Here is a 27,913-nt window from a genome sequence, read left to right as displayed (position 1 = left end):
GACACCTCTCCATTACTAATCCTATAGTTATATGTTAAATAAAGACACAGCCAGAATAAAATCCTTTATTTGAAAAAATTACATAGACTCCTTTATTAATCTCAGTTAAACACTGCTTACTGCAGTGCCTAATTCCACTGAAGCCCTTGATCTCCTGTAATAAAAATAAAATAAAAAAACATCAATGTACCATACCTGCCCCTCGTTGTGTCCCACACTGTAATCCATGTCTGGGGGCTACATAGTTTTCAGCCTAGACGGTGCCAAGATGCGACCATCCCGGCTGAAAACCACTGGTGAATGAGCTGCAGAGAGTGCAGCACGATTCACCAGTGGTGACATCATCACTGGCATTTTCCCACGGTCCTGAAGTCACCGCAGTTCAGACCGGCCTCGGTGATGTCACCGCTGGTGAATGATGCTGCGCTCTCAGCAGCTCATTCACCAGTGGTTTTCAGCCGTGACGGTCGCATCTTGGCACTGTCTAGGTTGAAAACTATTTAGCCCCCAGACATGGATTACAGCGTGGGACACCATGACAGACAGGTATGGTGTATTGTTGTTTTTTAATTTTACTTTTATTACAGGACATTGAAGGCTTCGCAGGAATTAGGCGTTGCAGTAAGAATGGTTTAATCAAAATGAATAAAGGAGTCTGTGTCAATGGTTGTCAACGTTCACCATCCAACCTGACGGAACTGGAAAGGATCTGCAAGGAAGAATGGCAGAGGATCCCCAAATCCAGGTGTGAAAAACTTGTTGCATCATTCCCAAGAAGACTCATGGCTGTACTAGCTCAAAAGGATGCTTCTACTCAATACTGAGCAAAGGGTCTGAATACTTATGACTAGTGTTGAGCGATACCTTCCGATATCGGAAAGTATCGGTATCGGTTTGGATCGGCCGATATTCAAAAAATATCGGATATCGCCGATACCGATACCCGATCCCAATGCAAGTCAATGGGACCAAAATATCGGAATTAAAATAAACCCTTTCTTTCCTTGTAGGTTCATTCTACATGAAGGAAAACAACTAAGAATAATGTAGGATGTATGGGGGAGGTGGCGGAGACATTAAAGGCAATGAGGATTAGTCCAATCAAATAGAATAGCATGTTTTTTTTTTTTTTTAAAGACGTTCGGATTGAAAAAGATATTGACTATGTAAATTTTTTTTATTTTGTCAGATATTGATGTTTCACTATTCCACGCCCTTCCCCTTCTTTTTTTTCTTTTTTTTTTTTTCTTTTCCCACACTTTCATCTTCATCATCATCAGCATCTTTGACATCAACTTCTTCACCTTATTCATCTTCTTCGTCATCTTCTACCTATTTTTTTTTTTTTATTACATTCTTCATATTCATTTTCTTCAACTATTATTATTCTTCCTATTCTACATATTCTTTTTATTCCACTGTTATTATTCTTCCTATTCTACTTCTTCATCATATTCTCATTTGTGACAGGCATTCCCGTAGTTGTTATCTATAAAAGTTGGAAGATTACACCTTCCGTTCTGCCAGTCACAAAAGTTACATTTGTCCGCGTTCAGTTTGGCCTGCAGCATCAGGCTTTATCCAGGGGCACCACGAGGAGGAACGGACTCACCCCCATACACTGCTTAGTCTTCTTCTGCATATAATTTAGATAATATCTTTTGCTCTGATATTAAGTCTTATGCTTAATGTTCTTCTGCTCTTTGTTCTGCAGCCTCTTGTTCTTCTGCTTCTCGGTCTTCCATGTTGTCGTCTCCAGGGTCGTCGTCTCCAGTGTCGTCATCTCCGCCGTCGTCGTCTCAGCCGTCGTCGTCTCAGCCGTCGTCGTCTCCGCCGCCGTCGTCGTCGTCATCGGGGTGGTCTTCCGGGTCGTCGTCATCGGGGTGGTCTTCCGGGTTGTCGACGTTAGGGTCTTCAACTTGGAAATGTAGCAGAAGGTACAAGAAGGCTGAGAAAATGCCAAGAACCAGCTGATGGAACTGGAACTCGGATGGCTACCCGAAGGTTCAAGAGCCTATGGAACTACCGAGGACCAGCTGACGTTACTGGAACCCGGTTACTAAGCAGGAGGTACCCGTGCTAAAAAGCACTACCAAGGACCGCCTGACGTTGGCGGAACTCGGATACCCAGAAGGAGGCACCTAAGCCAAAGGCTCTGCCCGGAACCAGCTGACGTTACTGGAACCAGGATGGGGAGCAGAAGGTACAAGAGCAAAAGACACTGCCGAGAACCAGCTGACGGTACTGGAACCCGGATGGGTAGCCGAATGTCCAAGAGCCAATGGAACTACCAAGGACCAGCTGACGTTACTGGAACCCGGTTACTAAGCAGGAGGTACCCGTGCCTGAAAGCACTACCAAGGACCACCTGACATTGGTGGAACTTGGATACCCAGAAGGAGGCACCTAAGCCAAAGGCTCTGCCCGGAACCAGCTGACGGTACTGGAACCAGGATGGGGAGCAGAAGGTACAAGAGCAAAAGACACTGCCGAGAACCAGCTGACGGTGCTGGAACCAGGTGGTGGACCCGAAGGCCCACAGGAGAGGAGAGAACAGCTAGGCCGCGAGGCAGCCGCAGTTACCGAACCCCAACAGTCCTACAGGGGGAGCTGGGCCTACTGGCACTACAGAACCAGACTTGACTACCAGTTCACGCAGCCCACATAGGAAGCTCCTAAACTGGAGGCACCCTGGAGTTGGCTAACTCGACCGCACCACGACGGGGCAAGCATAGGCGTCTCAGTGAAGTTGACACAACCCGGAAACAGCTGACGGTGCTGAAACCAGGCTTGGCACGAGGGAGTACCTGTGACAAGAACACTGCCGAGAACCAGCTGGCGGTGCTGGAACCCGGATGCGTTGCCCCAGTGTGCAAGAGCCAATGGCACGACCGAGGACCAGCTGACGGTGCTGGAACCCGGTTACTAAGCTGTAGGTGCCCGCGCTTAAAAGCACTACCAAGGACCGCCTGGCGTTGGCGGAACTCGGATACCCAGGAAGAGGCACCTAAGCCAAAGGCTCGGCCCGGAACCAGCTGACGGTGCTGGAACCAGGTGGTGGACCCGAAGGCCCACAGGAGAGGAGAGAACAGCTAGGCCGCGAGGCAGCCGCAGTTACCGAACCCCAACAGTCCTACAGGGGGAGCTGGGCCTACTGGCACTACAGAACCAGCCTTGACTACCAGTTCACGCAGCCCACATAGGAAGCTCCTAAACTGGAGGCACCCTGGAGTTGGCTAACTCGACCGCACCACGACGGGGCAAGCATAGGCGTCTCAGTGAAGTTGACACAACCCGGAAACAGCTGACGGTGCTGAAACCAGGCTTGGCACGAGGGAGTACCTGTGACAAGAACACTGCCGAGAACCAGCTGGCGGTGCTGGAACCCGGATGCGTTGCCCCAGTGTGCAAGAGCCAATGGCACGACCGAGGACCAGCTGACGGTGCTGGAACCCGGTTACTAAGCTGTAGGTGCCCGCGCTTAAAAGCACTACCAAGGACCGCCTGGCGTTGGCGGAACTCGGATACCCAGGAGGAGGCACCTAAGCCAAAGGCTCGGCCCGGAACCAGCTGACGGTGCTGGAACCAGGTGGTGGACCCCAAGGCCCACAGGAGAGGAGAGAACAGCTAGGCCGCGAGGCAGCCGCAGTTACCGAACCCCAACAGTCCTACAGGGGGAGCTGGGCCTACTGGCACTACAGAACCAGCCTTGACTACCAGTTCACGCAGCCCACATAGGAAGCTCCTAAACTGGAGGCACCCTGGAGTTGGCTAACTCGACCGCACCACGACGGGGCAAGCATAGGCGTCTCAGTGAAGTTGACACAACCCGGAAACAGCTGACGGTGCTGAAACCAGGCTTGGCACGAGGGAGTACCTGTGACAAGAACACTGCCGAGAACCAGCTGGCGGTGCTGGAACCCGGATGCGTTGCCCCAGTGTGCAAGAGCCAATGGCACGACCGAGGACCAGCTGACGGTGCTGGAACCCGGTTACTAAGCTGTAGGTGCCCGCGCTTAAAAGCACTACCAAGGACCGCCTGGCGTTGGCGGAACTCGGATACCCAGGAGGAGGCACGTAAGCCAAAGGCTCGGCCCGGAACCAGCTGACGGTGCTGGAACCAGGTGGTGGACCCGAAGGCCCACAGGAGAGGAGAGAACAGCTAGGCCGCGAGGCAGCCGCAGTTACCGAACCCCAACAGTCCTACAGGGGGAGCTGGGCCTACTGGCACTACAGAACCAGCCTTGACTACCAGTTCACGCAGCCCACATAGGAAGCTCCTAAACTGGAGGCACCCTGGAGTTGGCTAACTCGACCGCCCCACGACGGGGCAAGCATAGGCGTCTCAGTGAAGTTGACACAACCTGGAAACAGCTGACGGTGCTGAAACCAGGCTTGGCACGAGGGAGTACCTGTGACAAGAACACTGCCGAGAACCAGCTGGCGGTGCTGGAACCCGGATGCGTTGCCCCAGTGTGCAAGAGCCAATGGCACGACCGAGGACCAGCTGACGGTGCTGGAACCCGGTTACTAAGCTGTAGGTGCCCGCGCTTAAAAGCACTACCAAGGACCGCCTGGCGTTGGCGGAACTCGGATACCCAGGAGGAGGCACCTAAGCCAAAGGCTCGGCCCGGAACCAGCTGACGGTGCTGGAACCAGGTGGTGGACCCCAAGGCCCACAGGAGAGGAGAGAACAGCTAGGCCGCGAGGCAGCCGCAGTTACCGAACCCCAACAGTCCTACAGGGGGAGCTGGGCCTACTGGCACTACAGAACCAGCCTTGACTACCAGTTCACGCAGCCCACATAGGAAGCTCCTAAACTGGAGGCACCCTGGAGTTGGCTAACTCGACCGCACCACGACGGGGCAAGCATAGGCGTCTCAGTGAAGTTGACACAACCCGGAAACAGCTGACGGTGCTGAAACCAGGCTTGGCACGAGGGAGTACCTGTGACAAGAACACTGCCGAGAACCAGCTGGCGGTGCTGGAACCCGGATGCGTTGCCCCAGTGTGCAAGAGCCAATGGCACGACCGAGGACCAGCTGACGGTGCTGGAACCCGGTTACTAAGCTGTAGGTGCCCGCGCTTAAAAGCACTACCAAGGACCGCCTGGCGTTGGCGGAACTCGGATACCCAGGAGGAGGCACCTAAGCCAAAGGCTCGGCCCGGAACCAGCTGACGGTGCTGGAACCAGGTGGTGGACCCGAAGGCCCACAGGAGAGGAGAGAACAGCTAGGCCGCGAGGCAGCCGCAGTTACCGAACCCCAACAGTCCTACAGGGGGAGCTGGGCCTACTGGCACTACAGAACCAGCCTTGACTACCAGTTCACGCAGCCCACATAGGAAGCTCCTAAACTGGAGGCACCCTGGAGTTGGCTAACTCGACCGCCCCACGACGGGGCAAGCATAGGCGTCTCAGTGAAGTTGACACAACCCGGAAACAGCTGACGGTGCTGAAACCAGGCTTGGCACGAGGGAGTACCTGTGACAAGAACACTGCCGAGAACCAGCTGGCGGTGCTGGAACCCGGATGCGTTGCCTTGCCTATTAAAGATTGTCTTCCTAGAGCCCCAACTAGCGGTGTTGGAGCAAAGGGTAAGCAGGGGGAGATGAGTGTAGGCCGAAGCCTGCACTGGAGGCAGCTTTGTGTCTGCGTTGCGTTTGCAGGACACTTTGCCGGCTACACACTGGGGGAACAGCTGGCGTTGCTGAACCCCACTAACACAATGGCGTGTGTTTTTATCTGTGCAGCTAGCACTTGCGGGCAAAAACTAGCGATGTTAGAGCCCGTGTTGAAGCAGGAGGAGGAGGAGAGGAGCAGAGTGTAGGCCGAAGCCTAGTTGAACCAATTTCAAAGGAAACCTTTAACCCCCCCCTCAGGTGTTACAAAGTACAAGAGACACACCTTGTGCAGTATTAATGCTGCACAAGTGAAAGGTTGCTCTATTAATTTGTCTACTTGCACACGCTGAATGAAAGACATACACAATTTACCCCATTCTACAGTCAAACTGTAGTGGATGCGTGACTTGGTTTTTTGATGAGACGCAGCACAGGTGTCCAAAATAACGCCTTGGTGCTTGGCGCAGCTTCCTGAGCGTTGTTATTTGCTGTACAGGAGTCTGCGCTCTTGTGTTATCCCTTGGCAATGCCCTGTTAGCGCTGCCCATCTTATGACATCATTTCATGTTGGCCGGTGCGGTTAACGATGGCCATAAATCCCAGACCCACAGTGTCTTTTCATAAAGCCACACTGCGGTGCTGGGATTCGTGGCCTTGAGCAGTAAATATTTTGGCCGCTCACACATGTCCTTACACCTGCTTCAGACTGGGCGGCCTCTGCTGATCCCTTCTCGCATGCCGCGGCCATGAGGCTGCACAGTCTGAAGAAGGCGGAAGGAGATGAGTTAAGACAGGCGAAGATATGCACTGCTCGTGCCCATCAATCACACCCTCGCAGTCAAAATAATTAAGACAACGAGGAGCATTTTATTCAGGCAGGGCGGACGAACAGGCGCAAGTAGCCAACCAATGATGTCAGAAGACGGGAAGCGCTACCAAGGGGGGTGCTGCGTATCATTAGAAAGGAAAGTCACACCTCAGGGACAGTGGAATGGTCTCAAAGAGACACATTTTGTACGTGTTGAGTTCCACGTGGGCAAGGAGAAAACATCAGCCACCTTGTACAAATGCAGCAGTACTGCTGTACAAGGTGGCTGTTATACATAGAAACACCTGGGGGTGGGGGCCAGGCTCCCTTCAATTTCAGTTCATGTGCCTGCGTGGCGTTTGCAGGTCACGTTGCAAGCTGCACAGCAGGGGAACAGCTGGCGGTGCTGAACCCCACTAACACATTGGCTGGTGTTTTTCTCTGTGCAGCTAGCATGTCCGGGCAGAAACTGGCGTTGTTTGAGCCCAGGGTCAGCAGGAGGAGGAGAGGAGCAAAGTGTAGGCCGAAGCCTGCACTGGTGGCAGCTTTTGTTCTCTTGTGCCAGCGTGGCTTGAGCTGGACACGTTGCCTACTACACAGCAGGGGAACAGCTGGCGTTGCTGAGCCCCACTAACACATTGGCTGGTGTTTTTCTCTGTGCAGCTAGCATTTCCGGGCAAAAACTAGCGGTGTTTGAGCCCAGGGTCAGCAGGAGGAGGAGAGGAGCAAAGTGTAGGCCGAAGCCTGCACTGGTGGCAGCTTTTGTTCTGTTTTGCCAGCGTGGCTTGTGCTGGACACGTTGCCGACTACACAGCAGGGGAACAGCTGGCGGTGCTGAACCCCACTAACACATTGGCTGGTGTTTTTCTCTGTGCAGCTAGCATTTCCGGGCATAAACTAGCGGTGTTTGAGCCCAGGGTCAGCAGGAGGAGTAGAGGAGCAGAGTGTTGGCCAAAGCCTAGTTGAACCAATTTCAAAGGTTACCTTTAACCCCCCCTCAGGTGTTGCAAGGTACAAGAGCCACACCTTGAACAGCATTATTGATGCACAAGTCAAAGGTTGCTCTATTTAATTTTGCTCCTTGCACACGCTGAATTAAACACGTACACTATTTAGCCCATTATACTGTCAAACAGTAGTGGAGGCGTGACTACTAGTCTTTTTAAGGAGACGCAGCACAGGTGTACAAATTTACACCTAGGTGCTGTGCGCTGATTCCTTACCGTTGTTATTTGCAGTACAGGAAACTGCGCTCTTGTGTTATCCCTTGGCAATACCCTGTTAGTGCAGGCCGTCTCATGACCTCATTTCATGTTGGCCGGTGCGGTTAACGATGGCCATAAATCCCAGACCCACAGTGGCTTTTCCTAAAGTCACACTGCGGTGCTGGGATTCGTGGCCTTGTGCAGTAAATATGTTCGCCGCTCACACATGTCCTTACACCTGCTTCAGACTGGGCGGCCTCAGCTGATCCCTTATCGCATGCCGCGGCCATGAGGCCGCACAGTCAGAAGAAGGCGGAAGGAGGGGAGTGAAAACAGGGGAACATATGCACTGCTCGTGCCCATCAATCACACCCTCGCAGTCAAAATATATGAGACAACGGGGGGCGTTGTGTCGGGCAGGGGGGACGCACAGGCACAGCCAGCCAACCAATGATGTCAGGAGACGGGCAGCGCTAACAATGGGGGTGCTGCGTGTCATTAAAAAGGAAAGTCACACCTCAGGGACATTGTAATGGTCTGTAATGAGACACATTTTGTACTTGTTGAGTTCCACGTGTGCAAGGAGAAAAAGTCAGCCACCTTGTACAAATGCAGCAGTACTGCTGTACAAGGTGGCTGTTATACATAGAAACACCTGGGGGTGGGGGCCAGGCTCCCTTCAATTTCAGTTCATGTGCCTGCGTGGCGTTTGCAGGTCACGTTGCAAGCTGCACAGCAGGGGAACAGCTGGCGGTGCTGAACCCCACTAACACATTGGCTGGTGTTTTTCTCTGTGCAGCTAGCATGTCCGGGCAGAAACTGGCGTTGTTTGAGCCCAGGGTCAGCAGGAGGAGGAGAGGAGCAAAGTGTAGGCCGAAGCCTGCACTGGTGGCAGCTTTTGTTCTCTTGTGCCAGCGTGGCTTGTGCTGGACACGTTGCCGACTACACAGCAGGGGAACAGCTGGCGTTGCTGAACCCCACTAACACATTGGCTGGTGTTTTTCTCTGTGCAGCTAGCATTTCCGGGCAAAAACTAGCGGTGTTTGAGCCCAGGGTCAGCAGGAGGAGGAGAGGAGCAAAGTGTAGGCCGAAGCCTGCACTGGTGGCAGCTTTTGTTCTGTTGTGCCAGCGTGGCTTGTGCTGGACACGTTGCCGACTACACAGCAGGGGAACAGCTGGCGGTGCTGAACCCCACTAACACATTGGCTGGTGTTTTTCTCTGTGCAGCTAGCATTTCCGGGCAAAAACTAGCGGTGTTTGAGCCCAGGGTCAGCAGGAGGAGGAGAGGAGCAGAGTGTTGGCCAAAGCCTAGTTGAACCAATTTCAAAGGTTACCTTTAACCCCCCCCTCAGGTGTTGCAAGGTACAAGAGCCACACCTTGAACAGCATTAATGATGCACAAGTCAAAGGTTGCTCTATTTAATTTTGCTCCTTGCACACGCTGAATTAAACACGTACACTATTTAGCCCATTATACTGTCAAACAGTAGTGGAGGCGTGACTACTAGTCTTTTTAAGGAGACGCAGCACAGGTGTACAAATTTACACCTAGGTGCTGTGCGCAGATTCCTTACCGTTGTTATTTGCAGTACAGGAAACTGCGCTCTTGTGTTATCCCTTGGCAATACCCTGTTAGTGCAGGCCGTCTCATGACCTCATTTCATGTTGGCCGGTGCGGTTAACGATGGCCATAAATCCCAGACCCACAGTGGCTTTTCCTAAAGTCACACTGCGGTGCTGGGATTCGTGGCCTTGTGCAGTAAATATGTTCGCCGCTCACACATGTCCTTACACCTGCTTCAGACTGGGCGGCCTCAGCTGATCCCTTATCGCATGCCGCGGCCATGAGGCCGCACAGTCAGAAGAAGGCGGAAGGAGGGGAGTGAAAACAGGGGAACATATGCACTGCTCGTGCCCATCAATCACACCCTTGCAGTCAAAATATATGAGACAACGGGGGGCGTTGTGTCGGGCAGGGGGGACGCACAGGCACAGCCAGCCAACCAATGATGTCAGGAGACGGGCAGCGCTAACAATGGGGGTGCTGCGTGTCATTAAAAAGGAAAGTCACACCTCAGGGACATTGTAATGGTCTGTAATGAGACACATATTGTACTTGTTGAGTTCCACGTGTGCAAGGAGAAAAAGTCAGCCACCTTGTACAAATGCAGCAGTACTGCTGTACAAGGTGGCTGTTATACATAGAAACACCTGGGGGGGTGGGGGGCAGGCTCCCTTCAATTTCAGTTCATGTTCCTGCGTGGCGTTTGCAGGAAACGTTGCAAGCTACACAGCAGGGGAACAGCTGGCGGTGCTGAACCCCACTAACACATTGGCTGGTGTTTTTCTCTGTGCAGCTAGCATGTCCGGGCAGAAACTGGCGTTGTTTTAGCCCAGGGTCAGCAGGAGGAGGAGAGGAGCAAAGTGTAGGCCGAAGCCTGCACTGGTGGCAGCTTTTGGTCAGTTGTGCCAGCGTGGCATGTGCTGGACACGATGCCGACTACACAGCAGAGGAACAGCTGGCGGTGCTGAACCCCACTAACACATTGGCTGGTGTTTTTCTCTGTGCAGCTAGCATGTCCGGGCAGAAACTGGCGTTGTTTTAGCCCAGGGTCAGCAGGAGGAGGAGAGGAGCAAAGTGTAGGCCGAAGCCTGCACTGGTGGCAGCTTTTGGTCGGTTGTGCCAGCGTGGCTTGTGCTGGACACGATGCCGGCTACACAGCGGGGGAACAGCTGGCGGTGCTGAACACCACTAACACATTGGCTGGTGTTTTTCTCTGTGCAGCTAGCATTTCCGGGCAAAAACTAGCGTTGTTAGAGCCCAGGGTCAGCTGGAGGAGGAGAGGAGCAGAGTGTAGGCCGAAGCCTAGTTGAACCAATTTCAAAGGTTACCTTTAACCCCCCCTCAGGTGTTACAAAGTACAAGAGCCACTCCTTCTGCAGCATTAATGCTGCACAAGTAAAAGGTTGCTCTATTAATTTTTCTACTTGCACAAGCTGAATGCAACACGTAGACTATTTAGCCCATTATACTGTTAATCAGTAGTGGAGGCGTGACTTGTCTTTTTAAAGAAAAGCAGCACAGGTGTCGAAAACAACACCTTTTTGCATGGGCGCAGCTTCCTGAGCGTTGTTAGTTGCTGTACAGGAGTCTGTGCTCTTGTGATCCTTTGGCCATGCGCTGTGAGCGCTTCCTGTCTTATGACCTCATTTCATGTTGGCCGTTGCGGTTAGCGATGGACATGAATCCCAGACCCACAGTGTGTTTTTAAAAAATCACACTGCGGTGCTGGGATTCGTGCCCTGGTGCACTAAATATGTTTGCCGCTCACACATCTCCTTACACCTGCTTCAGACTGGGCGGCCTCATCTGATCCCTTATCGCCTGCCGCGGCCATGAGGACACCCAGTCTGAAGAAGGCGGAAGGAGATGAGTGAACACAGGCAAACATATGCACTGCACATGCCCATCAATCACACCCTCGCTGTCCAAAAAAATAAGACACCGAGGGCCGTTGTTTCGAGCAGGGGAGATACACAGGCGCAGCCAGCTAACCAATGATGTCAAAAGACGGGCAGCGCTAACAAGGGTGGTGCTGCGTGTCATTACAAAGGAAAGTCACACCTCAGGGACATTGTAATGGTCTCTAATGAGACACATTTTGTACGTGTTGAGTTCCACGTGGGCAAGGAGAAAAAGTCAGCCACCTTGTACAAATGCAGCAGTACTGCTGTACAAGGTGGCTGATATACATAGAAACACCTGTGGGTGGGGGGCAGGCTCCCTTCAATTTCAGTTCATGTGCCTGCGTGGCGTTTGCAGGTCACGTTGCAAGCTACACAGCAGGGGAACAGCTGGCGTTGCTGAACCCCACTGACACATTGACTGGTGTTTTTCTCTGTGCAGATTGCATGTCCGGGCAAAAACTAGCGGTGTTAGAGCCCAGGGTCAGCAGGAGGAGGAGGAGAGGAGCAAAGTGTAGGCCGAAGCCTGCACTGGTGGCAGCTTTTGGTCGGTTGTGCCAGCGTGGCTTGTGCTGGACACGATGCCGGCTACACAGCGGGGGAACAGCTGGCGGTGCTGAACCCCACTAACACATTGGCTGGTGTTTTTCTCTGTGCAGCTAGCATGTCCGGGCAGAAACTGGCGTTGTTTGAGCCCAGGGTCAGCAGGAGGAGGAGAGGAGCAAAGTGTAGGCCGAAGCCTGCACTGGTGGCAGCTTTTGTTCTGTTGTGCCAGCGTGGCTTGTGCTGGACACGTTGCCGACTACACAGCAGGGGAACAGCTGGCGGTGCTGAACCCCACTAACACATTGGCTGGTGTTTTTCTCTGTGCAGCTAGCATTTCCGGGCAAAAACTAGCGGTGTTTGAGCCCAGGGTCAGCAGGAGGAGTAGAGGAGCAGAGTGTAGGCCGAAGCCTAGTTGAACCAATTTCAAAGGTTACCTTTAACCCCCCCCTCAGGTGTTGCAAGGTACAAGAGCCACACCTTGTGCAGCATTAATGCTGCACAAGTAAAAGGTTGCTCTATTTGTTTTGCTCCTTGCACACACTGACTAAAACACGTACACTATTTAGCCCATTATACTGTCAAACAGTTGTGGAGGCGTGACTTGTCTTTTTAACGAGACGCAGCACAGGTGTCAAAATTTGCACCTAGGTACTGGGCGCAGCTTCCTGAGCGTTGTTATTTGCTGTACAGGAGTCTGCGCTATTGTGATCCCTTGGCCATGCGCTGTGAGCGCTTCCTGTCTTCTGACCTCATTTCATGTCGGCCGTTGCGGTTAGCGATGGACATGAATCCCAGACCCACAGTGTGTTTTTAAAAAATCACACTGCGGTGCTGGGATTCGTGCCCTGGTGCACTAAATATGTTTGCCGCTCACACATGTCCTTACACCTGCTTCAGACTGGGCGGCCTCATCTGATCCCTTATCGCCTGCCGCGGCCATGAGGACACCCAGTCTGAAGAAGGCGGAAGGAGATGAGTGAACACAGGCAAACATATGCACTGCACATGCCCATCAATCACACCCTCGCTGTCCAAAAAAATAAGACACCGAGGGCCGTTGTTTCGAGCAGGGGAGATACACAGGCGCAGCCAGCTAACCAATGATGTCAAAAGACGGGCAGCGCTAACAAGGGTGGTGCTGCGTGTCATTACAAAGGAAAGTCACACCTCAGGGACATTGTAATGGTCTCTAATGAGACACATTTTGTACGTGTTGAGTTCCACGTGGGCAAGGAGAAAAAGTCAGCCACCTTGTACAAATGCAGCAGTACTGCTGTACAAGGTGGCTGATATACATAGAAACACCTGTGGGTGGGGGGCAGGCTCCCTTCAATTTCAGTTCATGTGCCTGCGTGGCGTTTGCAGGTCACGTTGCAAGCTACACAGCAGGGGAACAGCTGGCGTTGCTGAACCCCACTGACACATTGACTGGTGTTTTTCTCTGTGCAGATTGCATGTCCGGGCAAAAACTAGCGGTGTTAGAGCCCAGGGTCAGCAGGAGGAGGAGGAGAGGAGCAAAGTGTAGGCCGAAGCCTGCACTGGTGGCAGCTTTTGGTCGGTTGTGCCAGCGTGGCTTGTGCTGGACACGATGCCGGCTACACAGCGGGGGAACAGCTGGCGGTGCTGAACCCCACTAACACATTGGCTGGTGTTTTTCTCTGTGCAGCTAGCATTTCCGGGCAAAAACTAGCGGTGTTTGAGCCCAGGGTCAGCAGGAGGAGTAGAGGAGCAGAGTGTAGGCCGAAGCCTAGTTGAACCAATTTCAAAGGTTACCTTTAACCCCCCCCTCAGGTGTTGCAAGGTACAAGAGCCACACCTTGTGCAGCATTAATGCTGCACAAGTAAAAGGTTGCTCTATTTGTTTTGCTCCTTGCACACGCTGACTAAAACACGTACACTATTTAGCCCATTATACTGTCAAACAGTTGTGGAGGCGTGACTTGTCTTTTTAACGAGACGCAGCACAGGTGTCAAAATTTGCACCTAGGTACTGGGCGCAGATTCCTGAGCGTTGTTATTTGCTGTACAGGAGTCTGCGCTATTGTGATCCCTTGGCCATGCGCTGTGAGCGCTTCCTGTCTTCTGACCTCATTTCATGTCGGCCGTTGCGGTTAGCGATGGACATGAATCCCAGACCCACAGTGTGTTTTCAAAAAATCACACTGCGTGGCTGGGATTCGTGGCCTTGTGCAGTAAATAGGTTTGCCGCTTACACATGTCCTTACACCTGCTCCAGACTGGGCGGCCTCAGCTGATCCCTTATCGCCTACCACGGCCAGGAGGCCGCACAGTCTGAAGAAGGCGGAAGGAGATGAGTTAAGACAGGCGAACATATGCACTGCTCGTGCCCATAAACCACATCCTCGCTGACAAAATAAATATGACAACGAGGGGCGTTGTTTCTAGCAGGGCGGATGCACAGGCGCAGCCAGCTAACCATGATGACAAAAGACGGGAAACGCTACCAAGGGGGGTGCTGCGTATCATTACAAAGGAAAGTCACACCTCAGGGACAGTGGAATGGTCTCAATGAGACACATTTTGTACGTGTTGAGTTACACGTGGGCAAGGAGAAAAAGTCAGCCACCTTGTACAAATGCAGCAGTACTGCTGTACTAGGTGGCTGTTATACATAGAAACACCTGGGGGGGTGGGGCCAGGTTCCCTTTTAATTTCAGTTCCTGTGCCTGCAGGTCACGTTGCCGGCTACACAGCAGGGGAACAGCTGGCGTTGCTGAACCCCACTAACACATTGGCTGGTGTTTTTCTCTGTGCAGCTAGCACTTCCGGGCAAAAACTAGCGGTGTTTGAGCCCAGGGTCAGCAGGAGGAGGAGAGGAGCAGAGTGTAGGCCGAAGCCTGCACTGGTGGCAGCTTTTGTTCTGTTGTGCCAGCGTGGCTTGTGCTGGACACGTTGCCGACTACACAGCAGGGGAACAGCTGGCGGTGCTGAACCCCACTGACACATCACCTAGTGTTTTTTCTGTGTAGACAACACTTCCAGGTGGCAACTGACAGTGTTGAAACCCAGGGAATCAAAGAGGAGCAGAGTGTAGGCCGAAGCCTGCAGTGGAGCAAGTTGAAAGGGAACCTTTAACCCCCCCCCCAGGCATTTGTTGCTGAAAGAGCCATCTTGTACAGCAGTAATACTGCACATGGAAAATGGTGGCTCCGAAAATTATGCTCCTTGCAAACGCTGAAGTACACACTCATATAATGTGTCCCCTCACACCGTCAAACCATCCCGGAAGTGGGACTTTCCTTTGTAATGTGACACAGCACAGCCGTCATTCCAACCCCCTTGGTGCCGGGCACCACCTCCTCAACGTTGTTTGGTTCTGTCACGGAGCCCGCACTGTAATGTTATCCCTTGGCCATGCACAGTTAGCGGTGCCCGTCTTCTGACATCATGTAGGTGTCAGGCTGGCAGTGCCTGTGCGTCCAAGCTGCCCGAGATCCAACCTTGCAGTGTCATCTAATGTAGTCCCACTGCGGGCCAGGGATCCATGGGCATGCGCAGTGCATATCATCGCCTCTCACTCACCTCCTTCCTGCTTCTTCAGACTGTGCGGCATCACGGCCGTGGCATGCTATTAGGGATCAGCTGACGCCGCCTAGTCTGAAGAAGCGTGAAGAAGGGGAGTGAGAGGCTAGTATATGCACTGCGCATGGCCATGGATACCAGGCCCACTGTGGGATCACATTAGACGACACTGCGAGGTGTGATTTCGGGCAGCGTGGACGCACAGGCGCAGCCAGGACGACAACAAATGATGTCAGAGGACGGGCAGCGCAAACTGTGCATGGCCAAGGGATAACATAACAGCGCAGGGTCCATGACGGAATCAAACAACGCTAAGGAGGCAGCGCACGGTGCCAAGGGGGTAGCAATGACGGCTGTGCTGCGTCACATTACAAAGGAAAGTCCCACCTCCGGGACGGTTGGACGGTGTGAGGGGACACATTACATGAGTGTGTAGTTCAGCGTTTGCAAGGAGCATAATTTCAAGAGCGACCTTTCCCTTGTGCAGTATTAGTGCTGCACATGGTGGCTCTTTCAGTAACAAACGCCTAGGGGGGGGGGGACAGGTCCCCTTACATTTTAGTTGTGCCAGCGTGGCGGTCGCATGACACGTTGCCAGATACACAGCTGGGGATCAGCTGACGTTACTGAACCCCAATAACAGAGGAGCGACTGTTGACTGTGCACACAGCACTTCCAGGCACCAACTGGCGGTGTTAGAGCCCAGGGACAGCAGGAGGAGCAGATTGGAGGTATTGCCGCACACACAGCTGGGGATCAGCTGACGTTACTGAACCCCAATAACAGAGGAGCGACTGTTGACTGTGCACACAGCACTTCCAGGCACCAACTGGCGGTGTTAGAGCCCAGGGACAGCAGGAGGAGCAGATTGGAGGTATTGCCGCACACACAGCTGGGGATCAGCTGACGTTACTGAACCCCAATAACAGAGGAGCGACTGTTGACTGTGCACACAGCACTTCCAGGCACCAACTGGCGGTGTTAGAGCCCAGGGACAGCAGGAGGAGCAGAGGAACAGAGTGTAGGCCGAAGCCTGATTGGAGCAAGTTGAAAGGAAACCTTTAACCCCCCCCCCCAAGACGTTTGTAGCTGAAAGAGCCATGTTGTGCAGCACTAAGGATGCAAAAGGAAAAGGTTGCTCTTTTAATTATGCTCCTTGCAAACACCGAAGTAAACACTAAAAATGTGTCCCTTTATACCGTTAAACCGTTCCGGAGGTGCGAATTTCCTTCGTAATGGGACACAGCACAGCTGTCATTCCTATCCCCTTGATGCCGTGCGCTGCCTCCTCAGCGTTGTTTTAAGCTGTCACGGAGCCTGCGCTGTTCTGTTAGCCCTTGGCCATGCCCAATTAGCGCTGCCTGTCTTCTGACATAATTTGGTGTCAGGCTGTCAGTGCCTGTGCGTCCACGCTGCTCCAGATCCCACCTCGCAATCTCATCTAACGTAATCCCACTGCGGGCCTTGGAACCATGGGCATGCACAGTGCATAACCTCGACTCTCACTCCCCTCCTTCCCTCTTCTTCAGACTGTGCGGTGTCACGGCCGTGGCATGCTAGGGATCAGCTGACGGCGCACAGTCTAAAGAAGGCGGAGGGAAATGAGCGAGAGCCCGAGGGGAAGATATGCACTGCGCATACCCATGGATCCCAGGCCCGCAGTGTGACTCAATCAGAAGACACTGCGAGGCGGGATCTCGGGCACCGCGGCCGCACAGGCGCAGCCAGCCTGACACCAAATTATGTCAGAAGACAGGCAGCGCAAATAGGGCATGCCCAAGGGATAACAGAACAGCGCAGGCTCCGTGACAGCTTAAAACAACGCTGAGGAGGCAGCGCATGGCACCAAGGGGGTAGGAATGACGGCTGTGCTGCGTCACATTACGAAGGAAAGTCCCAGCTCCGGGACGGTATAACGGTATCAGTGAACACATTTTATAAGTGTTAAGTTCTGCGTGTGCAAAGAGCTAAAAAAAAAGAGCTACCTTTTCCTTGTGCAGCATTACTGCTGCACAAGATGGCTCTTTCAGTAACAAACGACGGGGGGGGGGGGGGGGACAGGTTCCCTTACATTTAGGTTGTTGTGCCAGCGTGGCGGTCGCAGGACACATTGCCGGCTACACAGCTGGGGATCAGCTGACGTTACTGAAACCCAATAACACTGGGTCGTATGTTTTTACTGTGCAGCCTGCACTTCTGAGCCGCAACTGGCGGTGTTGGAGCCCAGGAATAGCAGTTCAGGTGGTAGAAAGATGAACACAGCAGGAGACCTGGATGACACCCAATTACTTAATCAGGCAGAGGAGTGGCAAATTCCTGCGAGATCCAGGCCTGGTTCATTTTCAGGAAAGTAAGCCGGTCAACGTTATCGGAGGATAGTCACATGCGACGGTCTGTTAGTACACCACCTGCGGCACTAAAGACACGTTCCGATAAGACACTAGCCGCAGGGCAAGCCAGCACCTCCAATGCATACTGGCTTAGCTCTGGCCATGTATCCAGCTTAGAGACCCAAAACTTGAACGGGGAAGAGCCGTCTGGGAGTACAGTAAGAGGGCAAGCCATGTAGTCTGTCACCATCTGACGGAACCGTTGCCTCCTGCTGACTGGAGCCGCCGGTGATGGTGTAGACATTTGGGGCGGGCACACAAAAGTGTGCCAGAGTTGTGCCATACTGGGCTTGCCTTGGGCAGAGGCACTGCTTCTGCTCCCTCTTTGGGCAGAGCCTCCCCCACTGCCTCGACGCACTGAGCTGCTTTGTAAAGCACTAGCAGCACTCCTCTCAGTTGGACAGGAGAAGATGATGGAATTCACCAGTGTGTCGTGGTACTCCCGCAATTTACGCTCCCGGGTCAACGCAGGGATGAGGTTTTGGACGTTGTCCCGGTAGCGAGGATCGAGGAGGGTGAACACCCAATAATCAGGCATGTTGAGAATGTGGTCGATGCGGCGGTCGTTTCTCAGGCACTGCAGCATGAAATCCACCATGTGCTGCAGAGTGCCAACCGGCCCAGAAACGCTGTCCCCTGCTTGAGACATGATCTCTGCCCGCTCGTCATCACCCCACCCTCGCTGTACACACTGACCACTGGACAATTGTGTCGCTCCCTCCTCTGGACGGAGCTCTTCCTCCTCCATTGACTCCTCCTCATCCTCCTCACAAATTGGCCCCTGCGTACCCCTTTGTGAGGAACCACGTGGCGCTGACTCTCCAGAAGCTGATGGAAAAGGTGACTCCTCATCCTCCACCTCTTCCACCACATCATCCCTTAACCCTTGCAAAGTTTGCTGAAGCAGGCAGATAAGGGGGACAGTCATGCTGACTAGTGCATCATCTGCACTTGCCATCCGCGTGGAATAATCAAAAGGACGCAAAACCTGGCAGACGTCCTTCATAGTGGCCCACTCTGTGGTTGTGAAGTCTGATCGGCGCTGACTGCGACTTCTTTGCGCCTGATGCAGCTGGTACTCCATAACTGCTTGCTGCTGCTCACACAACCGCTCCAACATATGTAACGTGGAATTCCACCGGGTAGGTAGGTCACATATGATGCGGTGTTCCGGAAGGCGGAATCGGCGCTGCAGAGCAGCAATGCGGGATCTGGCCAAGCTGGAACGCCGCAAGTGAGCACACTCTAGGCGGACCTTGTGCAGCAGGGCATCAAGATCCGGATAGTCCCTCAGAAAACTCTGCACAACCAAATTGAGCACATGTGCCAGACATGGGATGTGAGTGAGGTTGCCAAGGGCCAAAGCTGCCACCAGATTTCGGCCATTGTCACACACTACCATGCCTGGCTGGAGATTCGCTGGCAGTAACCACACATCGCTCTCCTGCTTTATGGCATTCCAGAGCTCCTGCGCTGTGTGGCTTCGATGCCCCAATGAAACTAGTTTCAAGACGGCCTGCTGACGTTTGGCCACGGCTGTGCTCATGTCGGTCATAGGTAAACGTTCACGGGTCCATGTGGGGGTGGACTGTGACGGATCCTGCAGAGAGGAATCAGAGGAACTGGTGTAAGAGGAGGAGTCGATGCGTACAGACTGGATTCCTGCAATCCTTGGAGTGGGCAGGACACGTCCTGCGCCACTCGCACGATCTGTACCTGGCTCAACAACATTAACCCAATGGGCAGTGAGGGAAACATATCGCCCCTGTCCATGCTGACTGGTCCACGCATCGGTGGTGAGGTGGACCTTGCTACTGACGGCGTTCAGTAGCGCATGTTTTATGTTTGCCTCAACATGCCTGTGCAGGGCAGGGACAGCCTGCCTGCTGAAGTAAAAGCGGCTGGGCACCTTGTACTGTGGGACTGCCAATGCCATCAAGTCACGGAAGCTGTCAGTCTCCACCAGCCTGAACGAGAGCATTTCCAGGGACAACAGTTTGGCAATGCCTGCATTCAGAGCCTGTGCTCGGGGGTGGTTGGCCGAGAATGCCCGCCTTTTCTCCCATGCCTGTACTACCGATGGCTGTAGAGTAGACTGGGAGTGTGAGGATGACTGGGAAGGTGGTGCTGTGGGTGGAATTACACAAGGTCTCTGGGAGGAAGCCAAACCAGCTGTGCGTGAGCTGGAGGAAGAGGCAACACGAGCTGAAGAGGTGGTAGCTGCCGCTGTTGGTTGGCCTACATCTTCAGTCTGTTTCTGTAACTCCACCGCGTGCCTGGTCCGCACATGTTTCCACATATTTGTGGTATTGAGGTTGCTGACATTTTTCCCTCTTTTTACTTTATGATGACACAGCTTGCATTTGACAAAACAAATGTCATCTGCAACTGTGTCAAAAAAGGACCAGGCACTGCAAGTCTTGGGAGCGCCCTTTTTGGCTTTGGAAAGAGACAGGCTCCTAACGGGTGCCAAAGTGGAGGCTACAGGCTCCGCAGTCTTCCCCCTCCCTCTCCCTCTTTGGCCCGTAAGAGGAAGCTCTTCCTCTGAGCTGCTCCCACCACCTTCCTGTTCCTCATGCCACGATGGGTCAAGGACCTCATCATCTCCACTACCCTCTGCCACCAACTGCTCCTCCTGGGTAGTCTCAGCAGCACAGTACGCACGAGAAAGCGGCACCTGAGTTTCATCATCAGATGCGTACTGCGCTGTGGTCACCGGAGGCACTGGCCCACCTGCCTCTTCAGAGTCAGAGAGAAAAAGGTGTTGGGCATCACTGCACACTGCCTCTTCTTCCATTTCTCCAATGCTGCTTGGCTGGCCCCCTGTTTCCAAGCCAAGAGATTCAGAGAACAGAAGTAGAGACGGCTCCTGTCCTGGGCTCTCTGACTGCCTGGCCAATTTGGCAGGTGGTGAAGAGACAGATGGCTGCTCTCCAGTGCTCTGTGCCTGAGAGGATGTGGCACTAACTGAAGTCGATGCCGAGGCGTTAGCTGCCATCCACCCGACAACGGCTTCAATTTGGTCTTCATGCAGCAGCGGTGCACGGCGCTCTCCGACAAAGCTGCGCATGAAGGACTGTTCCCTGCTGAAACTGAGTGACGACGAGTCACCGGCGCCCGCAGCAGGCACAGAATCACCACGTCCTCTCCCTGCTCCTCTCCCTGCTCCGTGCCCACGCCCACGTGCCTTACTCCCTGCCCTCTTCATCTTGGTTGACAGATAAAGATAAGCAGAAAAGTACTAAGGCCTTAGTGTGCTTATTCCTGTAATGCTCCTCCTAACAGGTGTAAGAAACACTAATGTTGTAAATTGTGGACTAAACTTTATTATTTTTCAAATGTGGCCTACACAAGTGTTAAGTTGTGTTTGGTGAACTTAACCTTTTTTTTGGTGCAGATCGGGCTACAGAGCTAGTTTAAATCACACGGAGACCGTGCAGACAGCCGTAAACGGCGCTGCAAGGCCAAAAAACCCTCCTCTAGGTTATCCTATATAGTGTTTTTCCACTATTTAGCTGGATACAAGTGGAAAGACACTAATAGGAATTTTTTTTTTCAAATTTTAAACTGGCTGCACTATTTGAAAAAAAGGAAATTGTTTTTCAAGGTATGAGGCAGTAACGCACCCTGAGCTGAATCCAACCGGCTATGGCTGCACACAGACTACAGGGCGAGCTGCGCTCACACAGAGACCGTGCAGACAGCCGTAAACGGCGCTGCAAGGCCCCAAAAAAACCCTCTAGGTTATCCTATGTAGTGTTTTTCCACAATTGAGCTGGAGACTGGTGGAAAGACACTAATAGGAATTTTTTTTTTTTCAAATTTTAAACAGGCTGCACTATTTGAAAAAAAGGAAAATTTTTCTCAAGGTATGAGCCAGTAACGAACCCTGAGCTGAATCCAACCGGCTATGGCTGCACACAGACTACAGGGCGAGCTGGGCTCACACGGAGACCGTGCAGACAGCCGTAAACGGCGCTGCAAGGCCAAAAAACCCTCCTCTAGGTTATCCTATATAGTGTTTTTCCACTATTTAGCTGGATACGAGTGGAAAGACACTAATAGGAATTTTTTTTTTCAAATTTTAAACAGGCTGCACTATTTGAAAAAAAGGAAAATTTTTCTCAAGGTATGAGCCAGTAACGAACCCTGAGCTGAATCCAACCGGCTATGGCTGCACACAGACTACAGGGCGAGCTGGGCTCACACGGAGACCGTGCAGACAGCCGTAAACGGCGCTGCAAGGCCCAAAAACCCCCCTCTAGGTTATCCTATGTAGTGTTTTTCCACAATAGAGCTGGAGACTGGTGGAAAAACACTAATAGGAAATTTGAGAAAAAATGTGCAGCAGGCTGCACTAAGAGCAAAAAAGAACAACTGTGTGAGGCAGTGTGAACCCCCCCTGAGCTGAATACAACCGGGTATATGGCTGCACACAGACTACAGAGTGAGCTGCACACACACACACACACAGAGACCTTGCAGAACGCTGTTAAAACAGCGCTGCAAGGCAAGAGCAAGGTGAACAGTGAAGAACACACAGCGTTTTGCTAAATTAGCCTTTGGAAAGGAAAATAAAGCAATTAGCAAGCTCAACTGGCCCTCAGTTAGAACACAGCGTCCTGTCCCTAACTGAAATCACAGCAGAGTGAGCGCAAAATGGCGGCAGCGCTTTTTTATAGTGCAGAGTGACATCATTTCAGCAACCAATCACAGCCTTGCCAGTACTTACATGCCCACCATGCTAAACAGGATGTGCCCACACTTCCAATCATTCCTCATTGGCTGCTGCGTTCAATTTGAATTCTGGGAACTTCCGATTCCGGTATCCGATACGCGGGAAGTATCGGAATTCAGTATCGGAATTCCGATACCGCAAATATCGGCCGATACCCGATACTTGCGGTATCGGAATGCTCAACACTACTTATGACCATGTGATATTTCAGTTTTTCTTTTTCAATAAATATGCACAAATTTCTACATTTCTGTTTTTTTCCATCAAGATGGGGTGCAGAGTGAATATTAATGAGAAAAAAATGAACTTTTTTGAATTTACCAAATGGCTTCAATGAAACAAAGAGTGAAAAATTTAAAGGGGTCTGGATACTTTCCATACCCAAATGTATAAGAACAAGGCCATAGTATCTCTCCGCTCTTACTTGTAGAGGTGGTCCTAAGCATATCACAACAGAGAATGTAGACAAAGGTTGACAGACAGTAAGAAGAAACTCAAAACTGAAGCACATCATTTACATTTGCAAAATTTTAGATTTCTCCATGTGTTAATGTATAATCATAATTTCTGTTTCACTATTTCTTTAGCAAATAATCCTTCATCTGATTTTAGTTTGTATCCATTATGCTAAGATGTAATATTTTACATATTTGATAAAGTTCAGGTGGTGCTCGGTCTATTCTGCCTTGTTCCTTTCAAATACTGGTTTTCATTTTTTCATGAAAAATAAAAAGGATTGAAAGTATTATTTCCATTGATGGATTCAGTTAAATCCCATAGGTTACTATTGAATCAAACAATGTAAACCATTGAGAGAAAAAAAGAACCAAAAAAAACAAATCCAGCTGCATGAGCTTTATCTTTATTTTTATCCATCCTTTATATGTAACATTTGATCTTATTAATATAATCAGATCACAAAATGATACAAAAAGATGTGTGCTGATATTTTGTTATTACTAAATCATAATATCCCCAATAAGGAAATACAATGCTAGACTCTTCGCTAACAATTAAAGGGAACCTGTCACCTGAATTTGGCAGGACTGGTTTTGGGTCATATGGGCGGAGTTTTCGGTGTTTGATTCACCCTTTCCTTACCCGCTGGCTGCATGCTGGCCGAAATATTGGATTGAAGTTCATTCTCTGTCCTCCGTAGTACACGCCTGCACAAGGCAATCTTGCAAGGAATCTAGTATATATACCCTGTAACATTATACTTTTCAAGAAAGGCATCCAATCCCCTCTTAAATTTAAGTAATGAATCACTCATTACAACATCATATGGCAGACAGTTCCATAGTCTCACTGCTCTTACAGTAAAGAATCCGCGTCTGTTATTATGCTTAAACCTTCTTTCCTCCAGACATAGAGGATGCCCCCTTGTACCTGTCTCAGGTCTATGATTAAAAAAATCATCAGAAAGGTCTTTGTAATGTCCCCTCATATATTTATACATTAATATAAGATCACCCCTTAGCCTTCGTTTTTCCAAACTAAATAGCCCCAAGTGTAATAACCTATCTTGGTATTGCAGACCCCCCAGTCCTATAATAACCTTGGTCGCTCTTCTCTGCACCCGCTCTAGTTCAGCTATGTCTTTCTTACACATCGGAGACCAGAACTGTACATAGTATTCTAAGTGAGTTTTAGAGTTAAGCACATAGTTATTCATCTTATTACTTCTACCCAAGTGCATGACCTTACATTTATCAACATTAAAGCTCATTTGCCATTTATCAGCCCAAGCTTCTAGTTTACATAAATCATCCTGTAATATAAAATTGTCCTCCTCTGTATTGATTACCCTGCAGAGTTTAGTGTCATCTGCAAATATTGAAATTCTGCTCTGTATGCCCCCTACAAGGTCATTAATAAATATGTTAAAAAGAAGAGGGCCCAATACTGACCCCTGTGGCACCCCACTGCTAACTGCTACCCAGTCCGAGTGTGCTCCATTAATAACCACCCTTTGTTTCTTATCCCTGATCCAGCTCTTAACCCACTTACACATATTTTCCCCTATCCCCATTGTTCTCATTTTATGTATCAACTTTCTGCGTGGCACCGTATCAAAAGCTTTTGAAAAGTCCATATACACTACATCCACTGGGTTCCCTTGGTCCAGTCGAGAACTTACCTCTTCATAGAAGCTGATCAGATTAGTCTGACATGAACGGTCCCTAGTAAACCCATGCTGATACTGGGTCATGAGGTTATTCCTCTTCAGATACTCCAGTATAGCATCCCTTAGAATGCCCTCCAGGATTTTACCCACAGTAGAGGTTAAGCTTACTGGCCTATAATTTCCGAGTTCAGTTTTTGTCCCCTTTTTGAATATTGGCACCACATTTGCTATACGCCAGTCCTGTGGTACAGACCCTGTTATTATGGAGTCTTTAAAGATTAAAAATAATGGTCTATCAATAACTGTACTTAATTCCTGCAGTACTCTAGAGTGTATCCCATCCGGGCCCGGAGATTTGTCAATTTTAGTGATTTTTAGATGCCGCCGCACTTCCTGCTGGGTTAAGCAGCTGACATTTAACCCCTTAATCCCATATGACGTACTGTCCCGTCCAGGTGACCTGGGACTTAATTCCCAGTGACGGGATAGTACGTCATATGCGATCGGCCGCGCTCACGGGGGGAGCGCGGCCGATCGCGGCCGGGTGTCAGCTGCCTATCGCAGCTGACATCCGGCACTTATGTGCCAGGAGCGGTCACGGACCGCTCCCGGCACATTAACCCTCGGCACACCGCGATCAAAGATGATCGCGGTGTGCCGGCGGTGCAGGGAAGCATCGCGCAGGGAGGGGGCTCCCTGCGGGCTTCCCTGAGACGATCGGTACACGGTGATGTACTCACCGTGTACCGAGCGTCTTCTCCCTGCAGTCCCCGGATCCAAAATGGCCGCCGGGCTGCATCCGGGTCCTGCAGGGAGCACTTCCGGGTCAGGATCAGGCTGCAGCTGCAGCTCTAATCCTGCCCGGCTGTATGTCAGATCACCGATCTAACAGAGTGCTGTGCACACTGTCAGATCGGTGATCTGTGATGTCCCCCCCTGGGACAAAGTGAAAAAGTAAAAAAAAAAATTTCCACACGTGTAAAAAAAAAAAAAAAAAAAATTCCTAAATAAAGAAGAAAAAAAAAAAAAATTATTCCCATAAATACATTTCTTTATCTAAAAAAAAAACAAAAAAACAATAAAAGTACACATATGTAGTATCGCCGCGTCCGTAACGACCCGACCTATAAAACTGGCCCACTAGTTAACCCCTTCAGTGAACACCGTAAGAAAAAAAAAAAAAAAACGAGCCAAAAAACAACGCTTTATTATCATAACGCTGAACAAAAAGTGGAATAACACGCGATCAAAAAGACGGATATAAATAACCATGATACCTCTGAAAACGTCATCTTGTCCCACAAAAAACGAGCCCCCATATAGCATCATAACCAAAAAAATAAAAAAGTTATAGTCCTCAGAATAAAGCGATGCCAAAATAATTATTTTTTCTATAAAATAGCTTTTATCGTATAAAAGCGCCAAAACAAAAAAATGATATAAATGAGGTATCGCTGTAATCATACTGACCCGAAGAATAAAACTGCTTCATCAATTTTACCAAACGCGGAACGGTATAAACGCCTCCCCCAAAAGAAATTCATGAATAGCTGGTTTTTGGTCATTCTGCCTCATAAAAAAATCGGAATAAAAAGCGATCAAAAACTGTCACATGTCCGAAAATGTAACCGATAAAAACGTCAACTCGTCCCGCAAAAAACAAGACCTCACATGACTCTGTGGACCAAAATATGGAAAAATTATAGGTCTCAAAATGTGGAGACGCAAAAACCTTTTTGCTATAAAAAGCGTCTTTTAGTGTGTGACGGCTGCCAATCATAAAAATCCGATATAAAAAACGCTATAAAAGTAAATCAAACCCCCCTTCATCACCCCCTTAGTTAGGCTAGGTTCACATTGCGTTAATGGGTTAACGCTAACGGACAGCTTTGCACGGCGAAAATGTCAAAATTAACGCCGTGCAACGGGTCCGTTAGCACACCCATTGACAGCAATGTGATTTTCGGGTGTAGCGCATCGCTAGTGCGTGCCATTTTCGGCTCGCGCTAGCAAGGTGCCGTTCTTTTGTGGCGCGCCTCGGACGCTGCTTGCAGCGTCCGCGGCGCGCCCGAGGTCCGATCCCCGATCTTCCAGAGCGGGGACGTTAACGCGACCACTAAACACGACACCTAAAAAGACATTGCGTTAGCGCAATCCGCTAGCGCTAAACGGACTTTCCTAACGCAATGTGAACCTAGCCTTAGGGAAAAATAATAAAATTAAAAAAAATTTATTTATTTCCATTTTCCCATTAGGGTTAGGGCTAGGGTTAGGGCTAGGGTTAGGGCTAGGGTTAGGGTTTGGATTACATTTACGGTTGGGATTAGGGTTGGGATTAGAATTAGGGGTGTGTCAGGGTTAGGTGTGTGGTTAGGGTTACAGTTGGGATTAGGGTTAGGGGTGCGTTTGGATTAGGGTTTCATTTATAATTGGGGGGTTTCCACTGTTTAGGCACATCAGGGGCTCTCCAAACGCGACATGGCGTCCGATCTCAATTCCAGCCAATTCTGCATTGAAAAAGTGAAACATTGCTCCTTCACTTCCGAGCTCTCCCGTGCGCCCAAACAGGGGTTTACCCCAACATATGGGGTATCATCGTACTCGAGACAAATTGGACAACAACTTTTTGGGTCCAAGTTCTCTTGTTATCCTTGGGAAAAAAAAAATTTGGGGGGCTAAAAATCATTTTTGTGGGAAAAAAAAAGGATTTTTTATTTTCACGGCTCTGCGTTGTAAACTGTAGTGAAACACTTGGGGGTTCAAAGTTTTCATAACACATCTAGATAATTTCCGTGGGCGGTCTAGTTTCCAATATGAGGTCAATTGTGGGGGGTTTGTACTGTTTGGGTACATCAGGGGCTCTGCAAATGCAACGTGACACCTGCAGACCAATCCATCTAAGTCTGCATTCCAAATGGCGCTCCTTCCCTTCCGAGCTCTGCCATGCGCCCAAACAGTGGTTCCCCCCCTCATATGGGGTATCAGTGTACTCAGGACAAATTGGACAACAACTTTTGGGGTCCAATTTATTCTGTTACCCTTGTAAAAATACAAAGCTGGGGGCTGAAAAAATCATTTTTGCGAAAAAAAAAAAAAAATTATTTTAACGGCTCTGCGTTATAAACTGTAGTGAAACACTTAGGGGTTCAAAGTTCTCACAACACATCTAGATAAGTTCCTTGGTAGGTCTAGTTTCTAATATGGGGTCACTTGTGGGGGGTTTGTACTGTTTGGGTACATCAGGGGCTCTGCAAATGCAATGTGACTCCTGCAGACCAATCCATCTAAGTCTGCATTCCAAATGGCGCTCCTTCCCTTCCGAGCTCTGCCATGCGCCCAAACAGTGGTTCCCCCCCACATATTGGGTATCAGCGTACTCAGGACAAATTGGACAACAACTTTTGGGGTCCAATTTATTCTGTTACCCTTGTAAAAATACAAAGCTGGGGGCTGAAAAAATCATTTTTG

This window comes from Ranitomeya imitator, chromosome 4, assembly GCF_032444005.1.
Source record: "Ranitomeya imitator isolate aRanImi1 chromosome 4, aRanImi1.pri, whole genome shotgun sequence".
Taxonomy (NCBI): domain Eukaryota; kingdom Metazoa; phylum Chordata; class Amphibia; order Anura; family Dendrobatidae; genus Ranitomeya; species Ranitomeya imitator.
Note: the sequence above shows the minus strand (reverse complement) of the source record.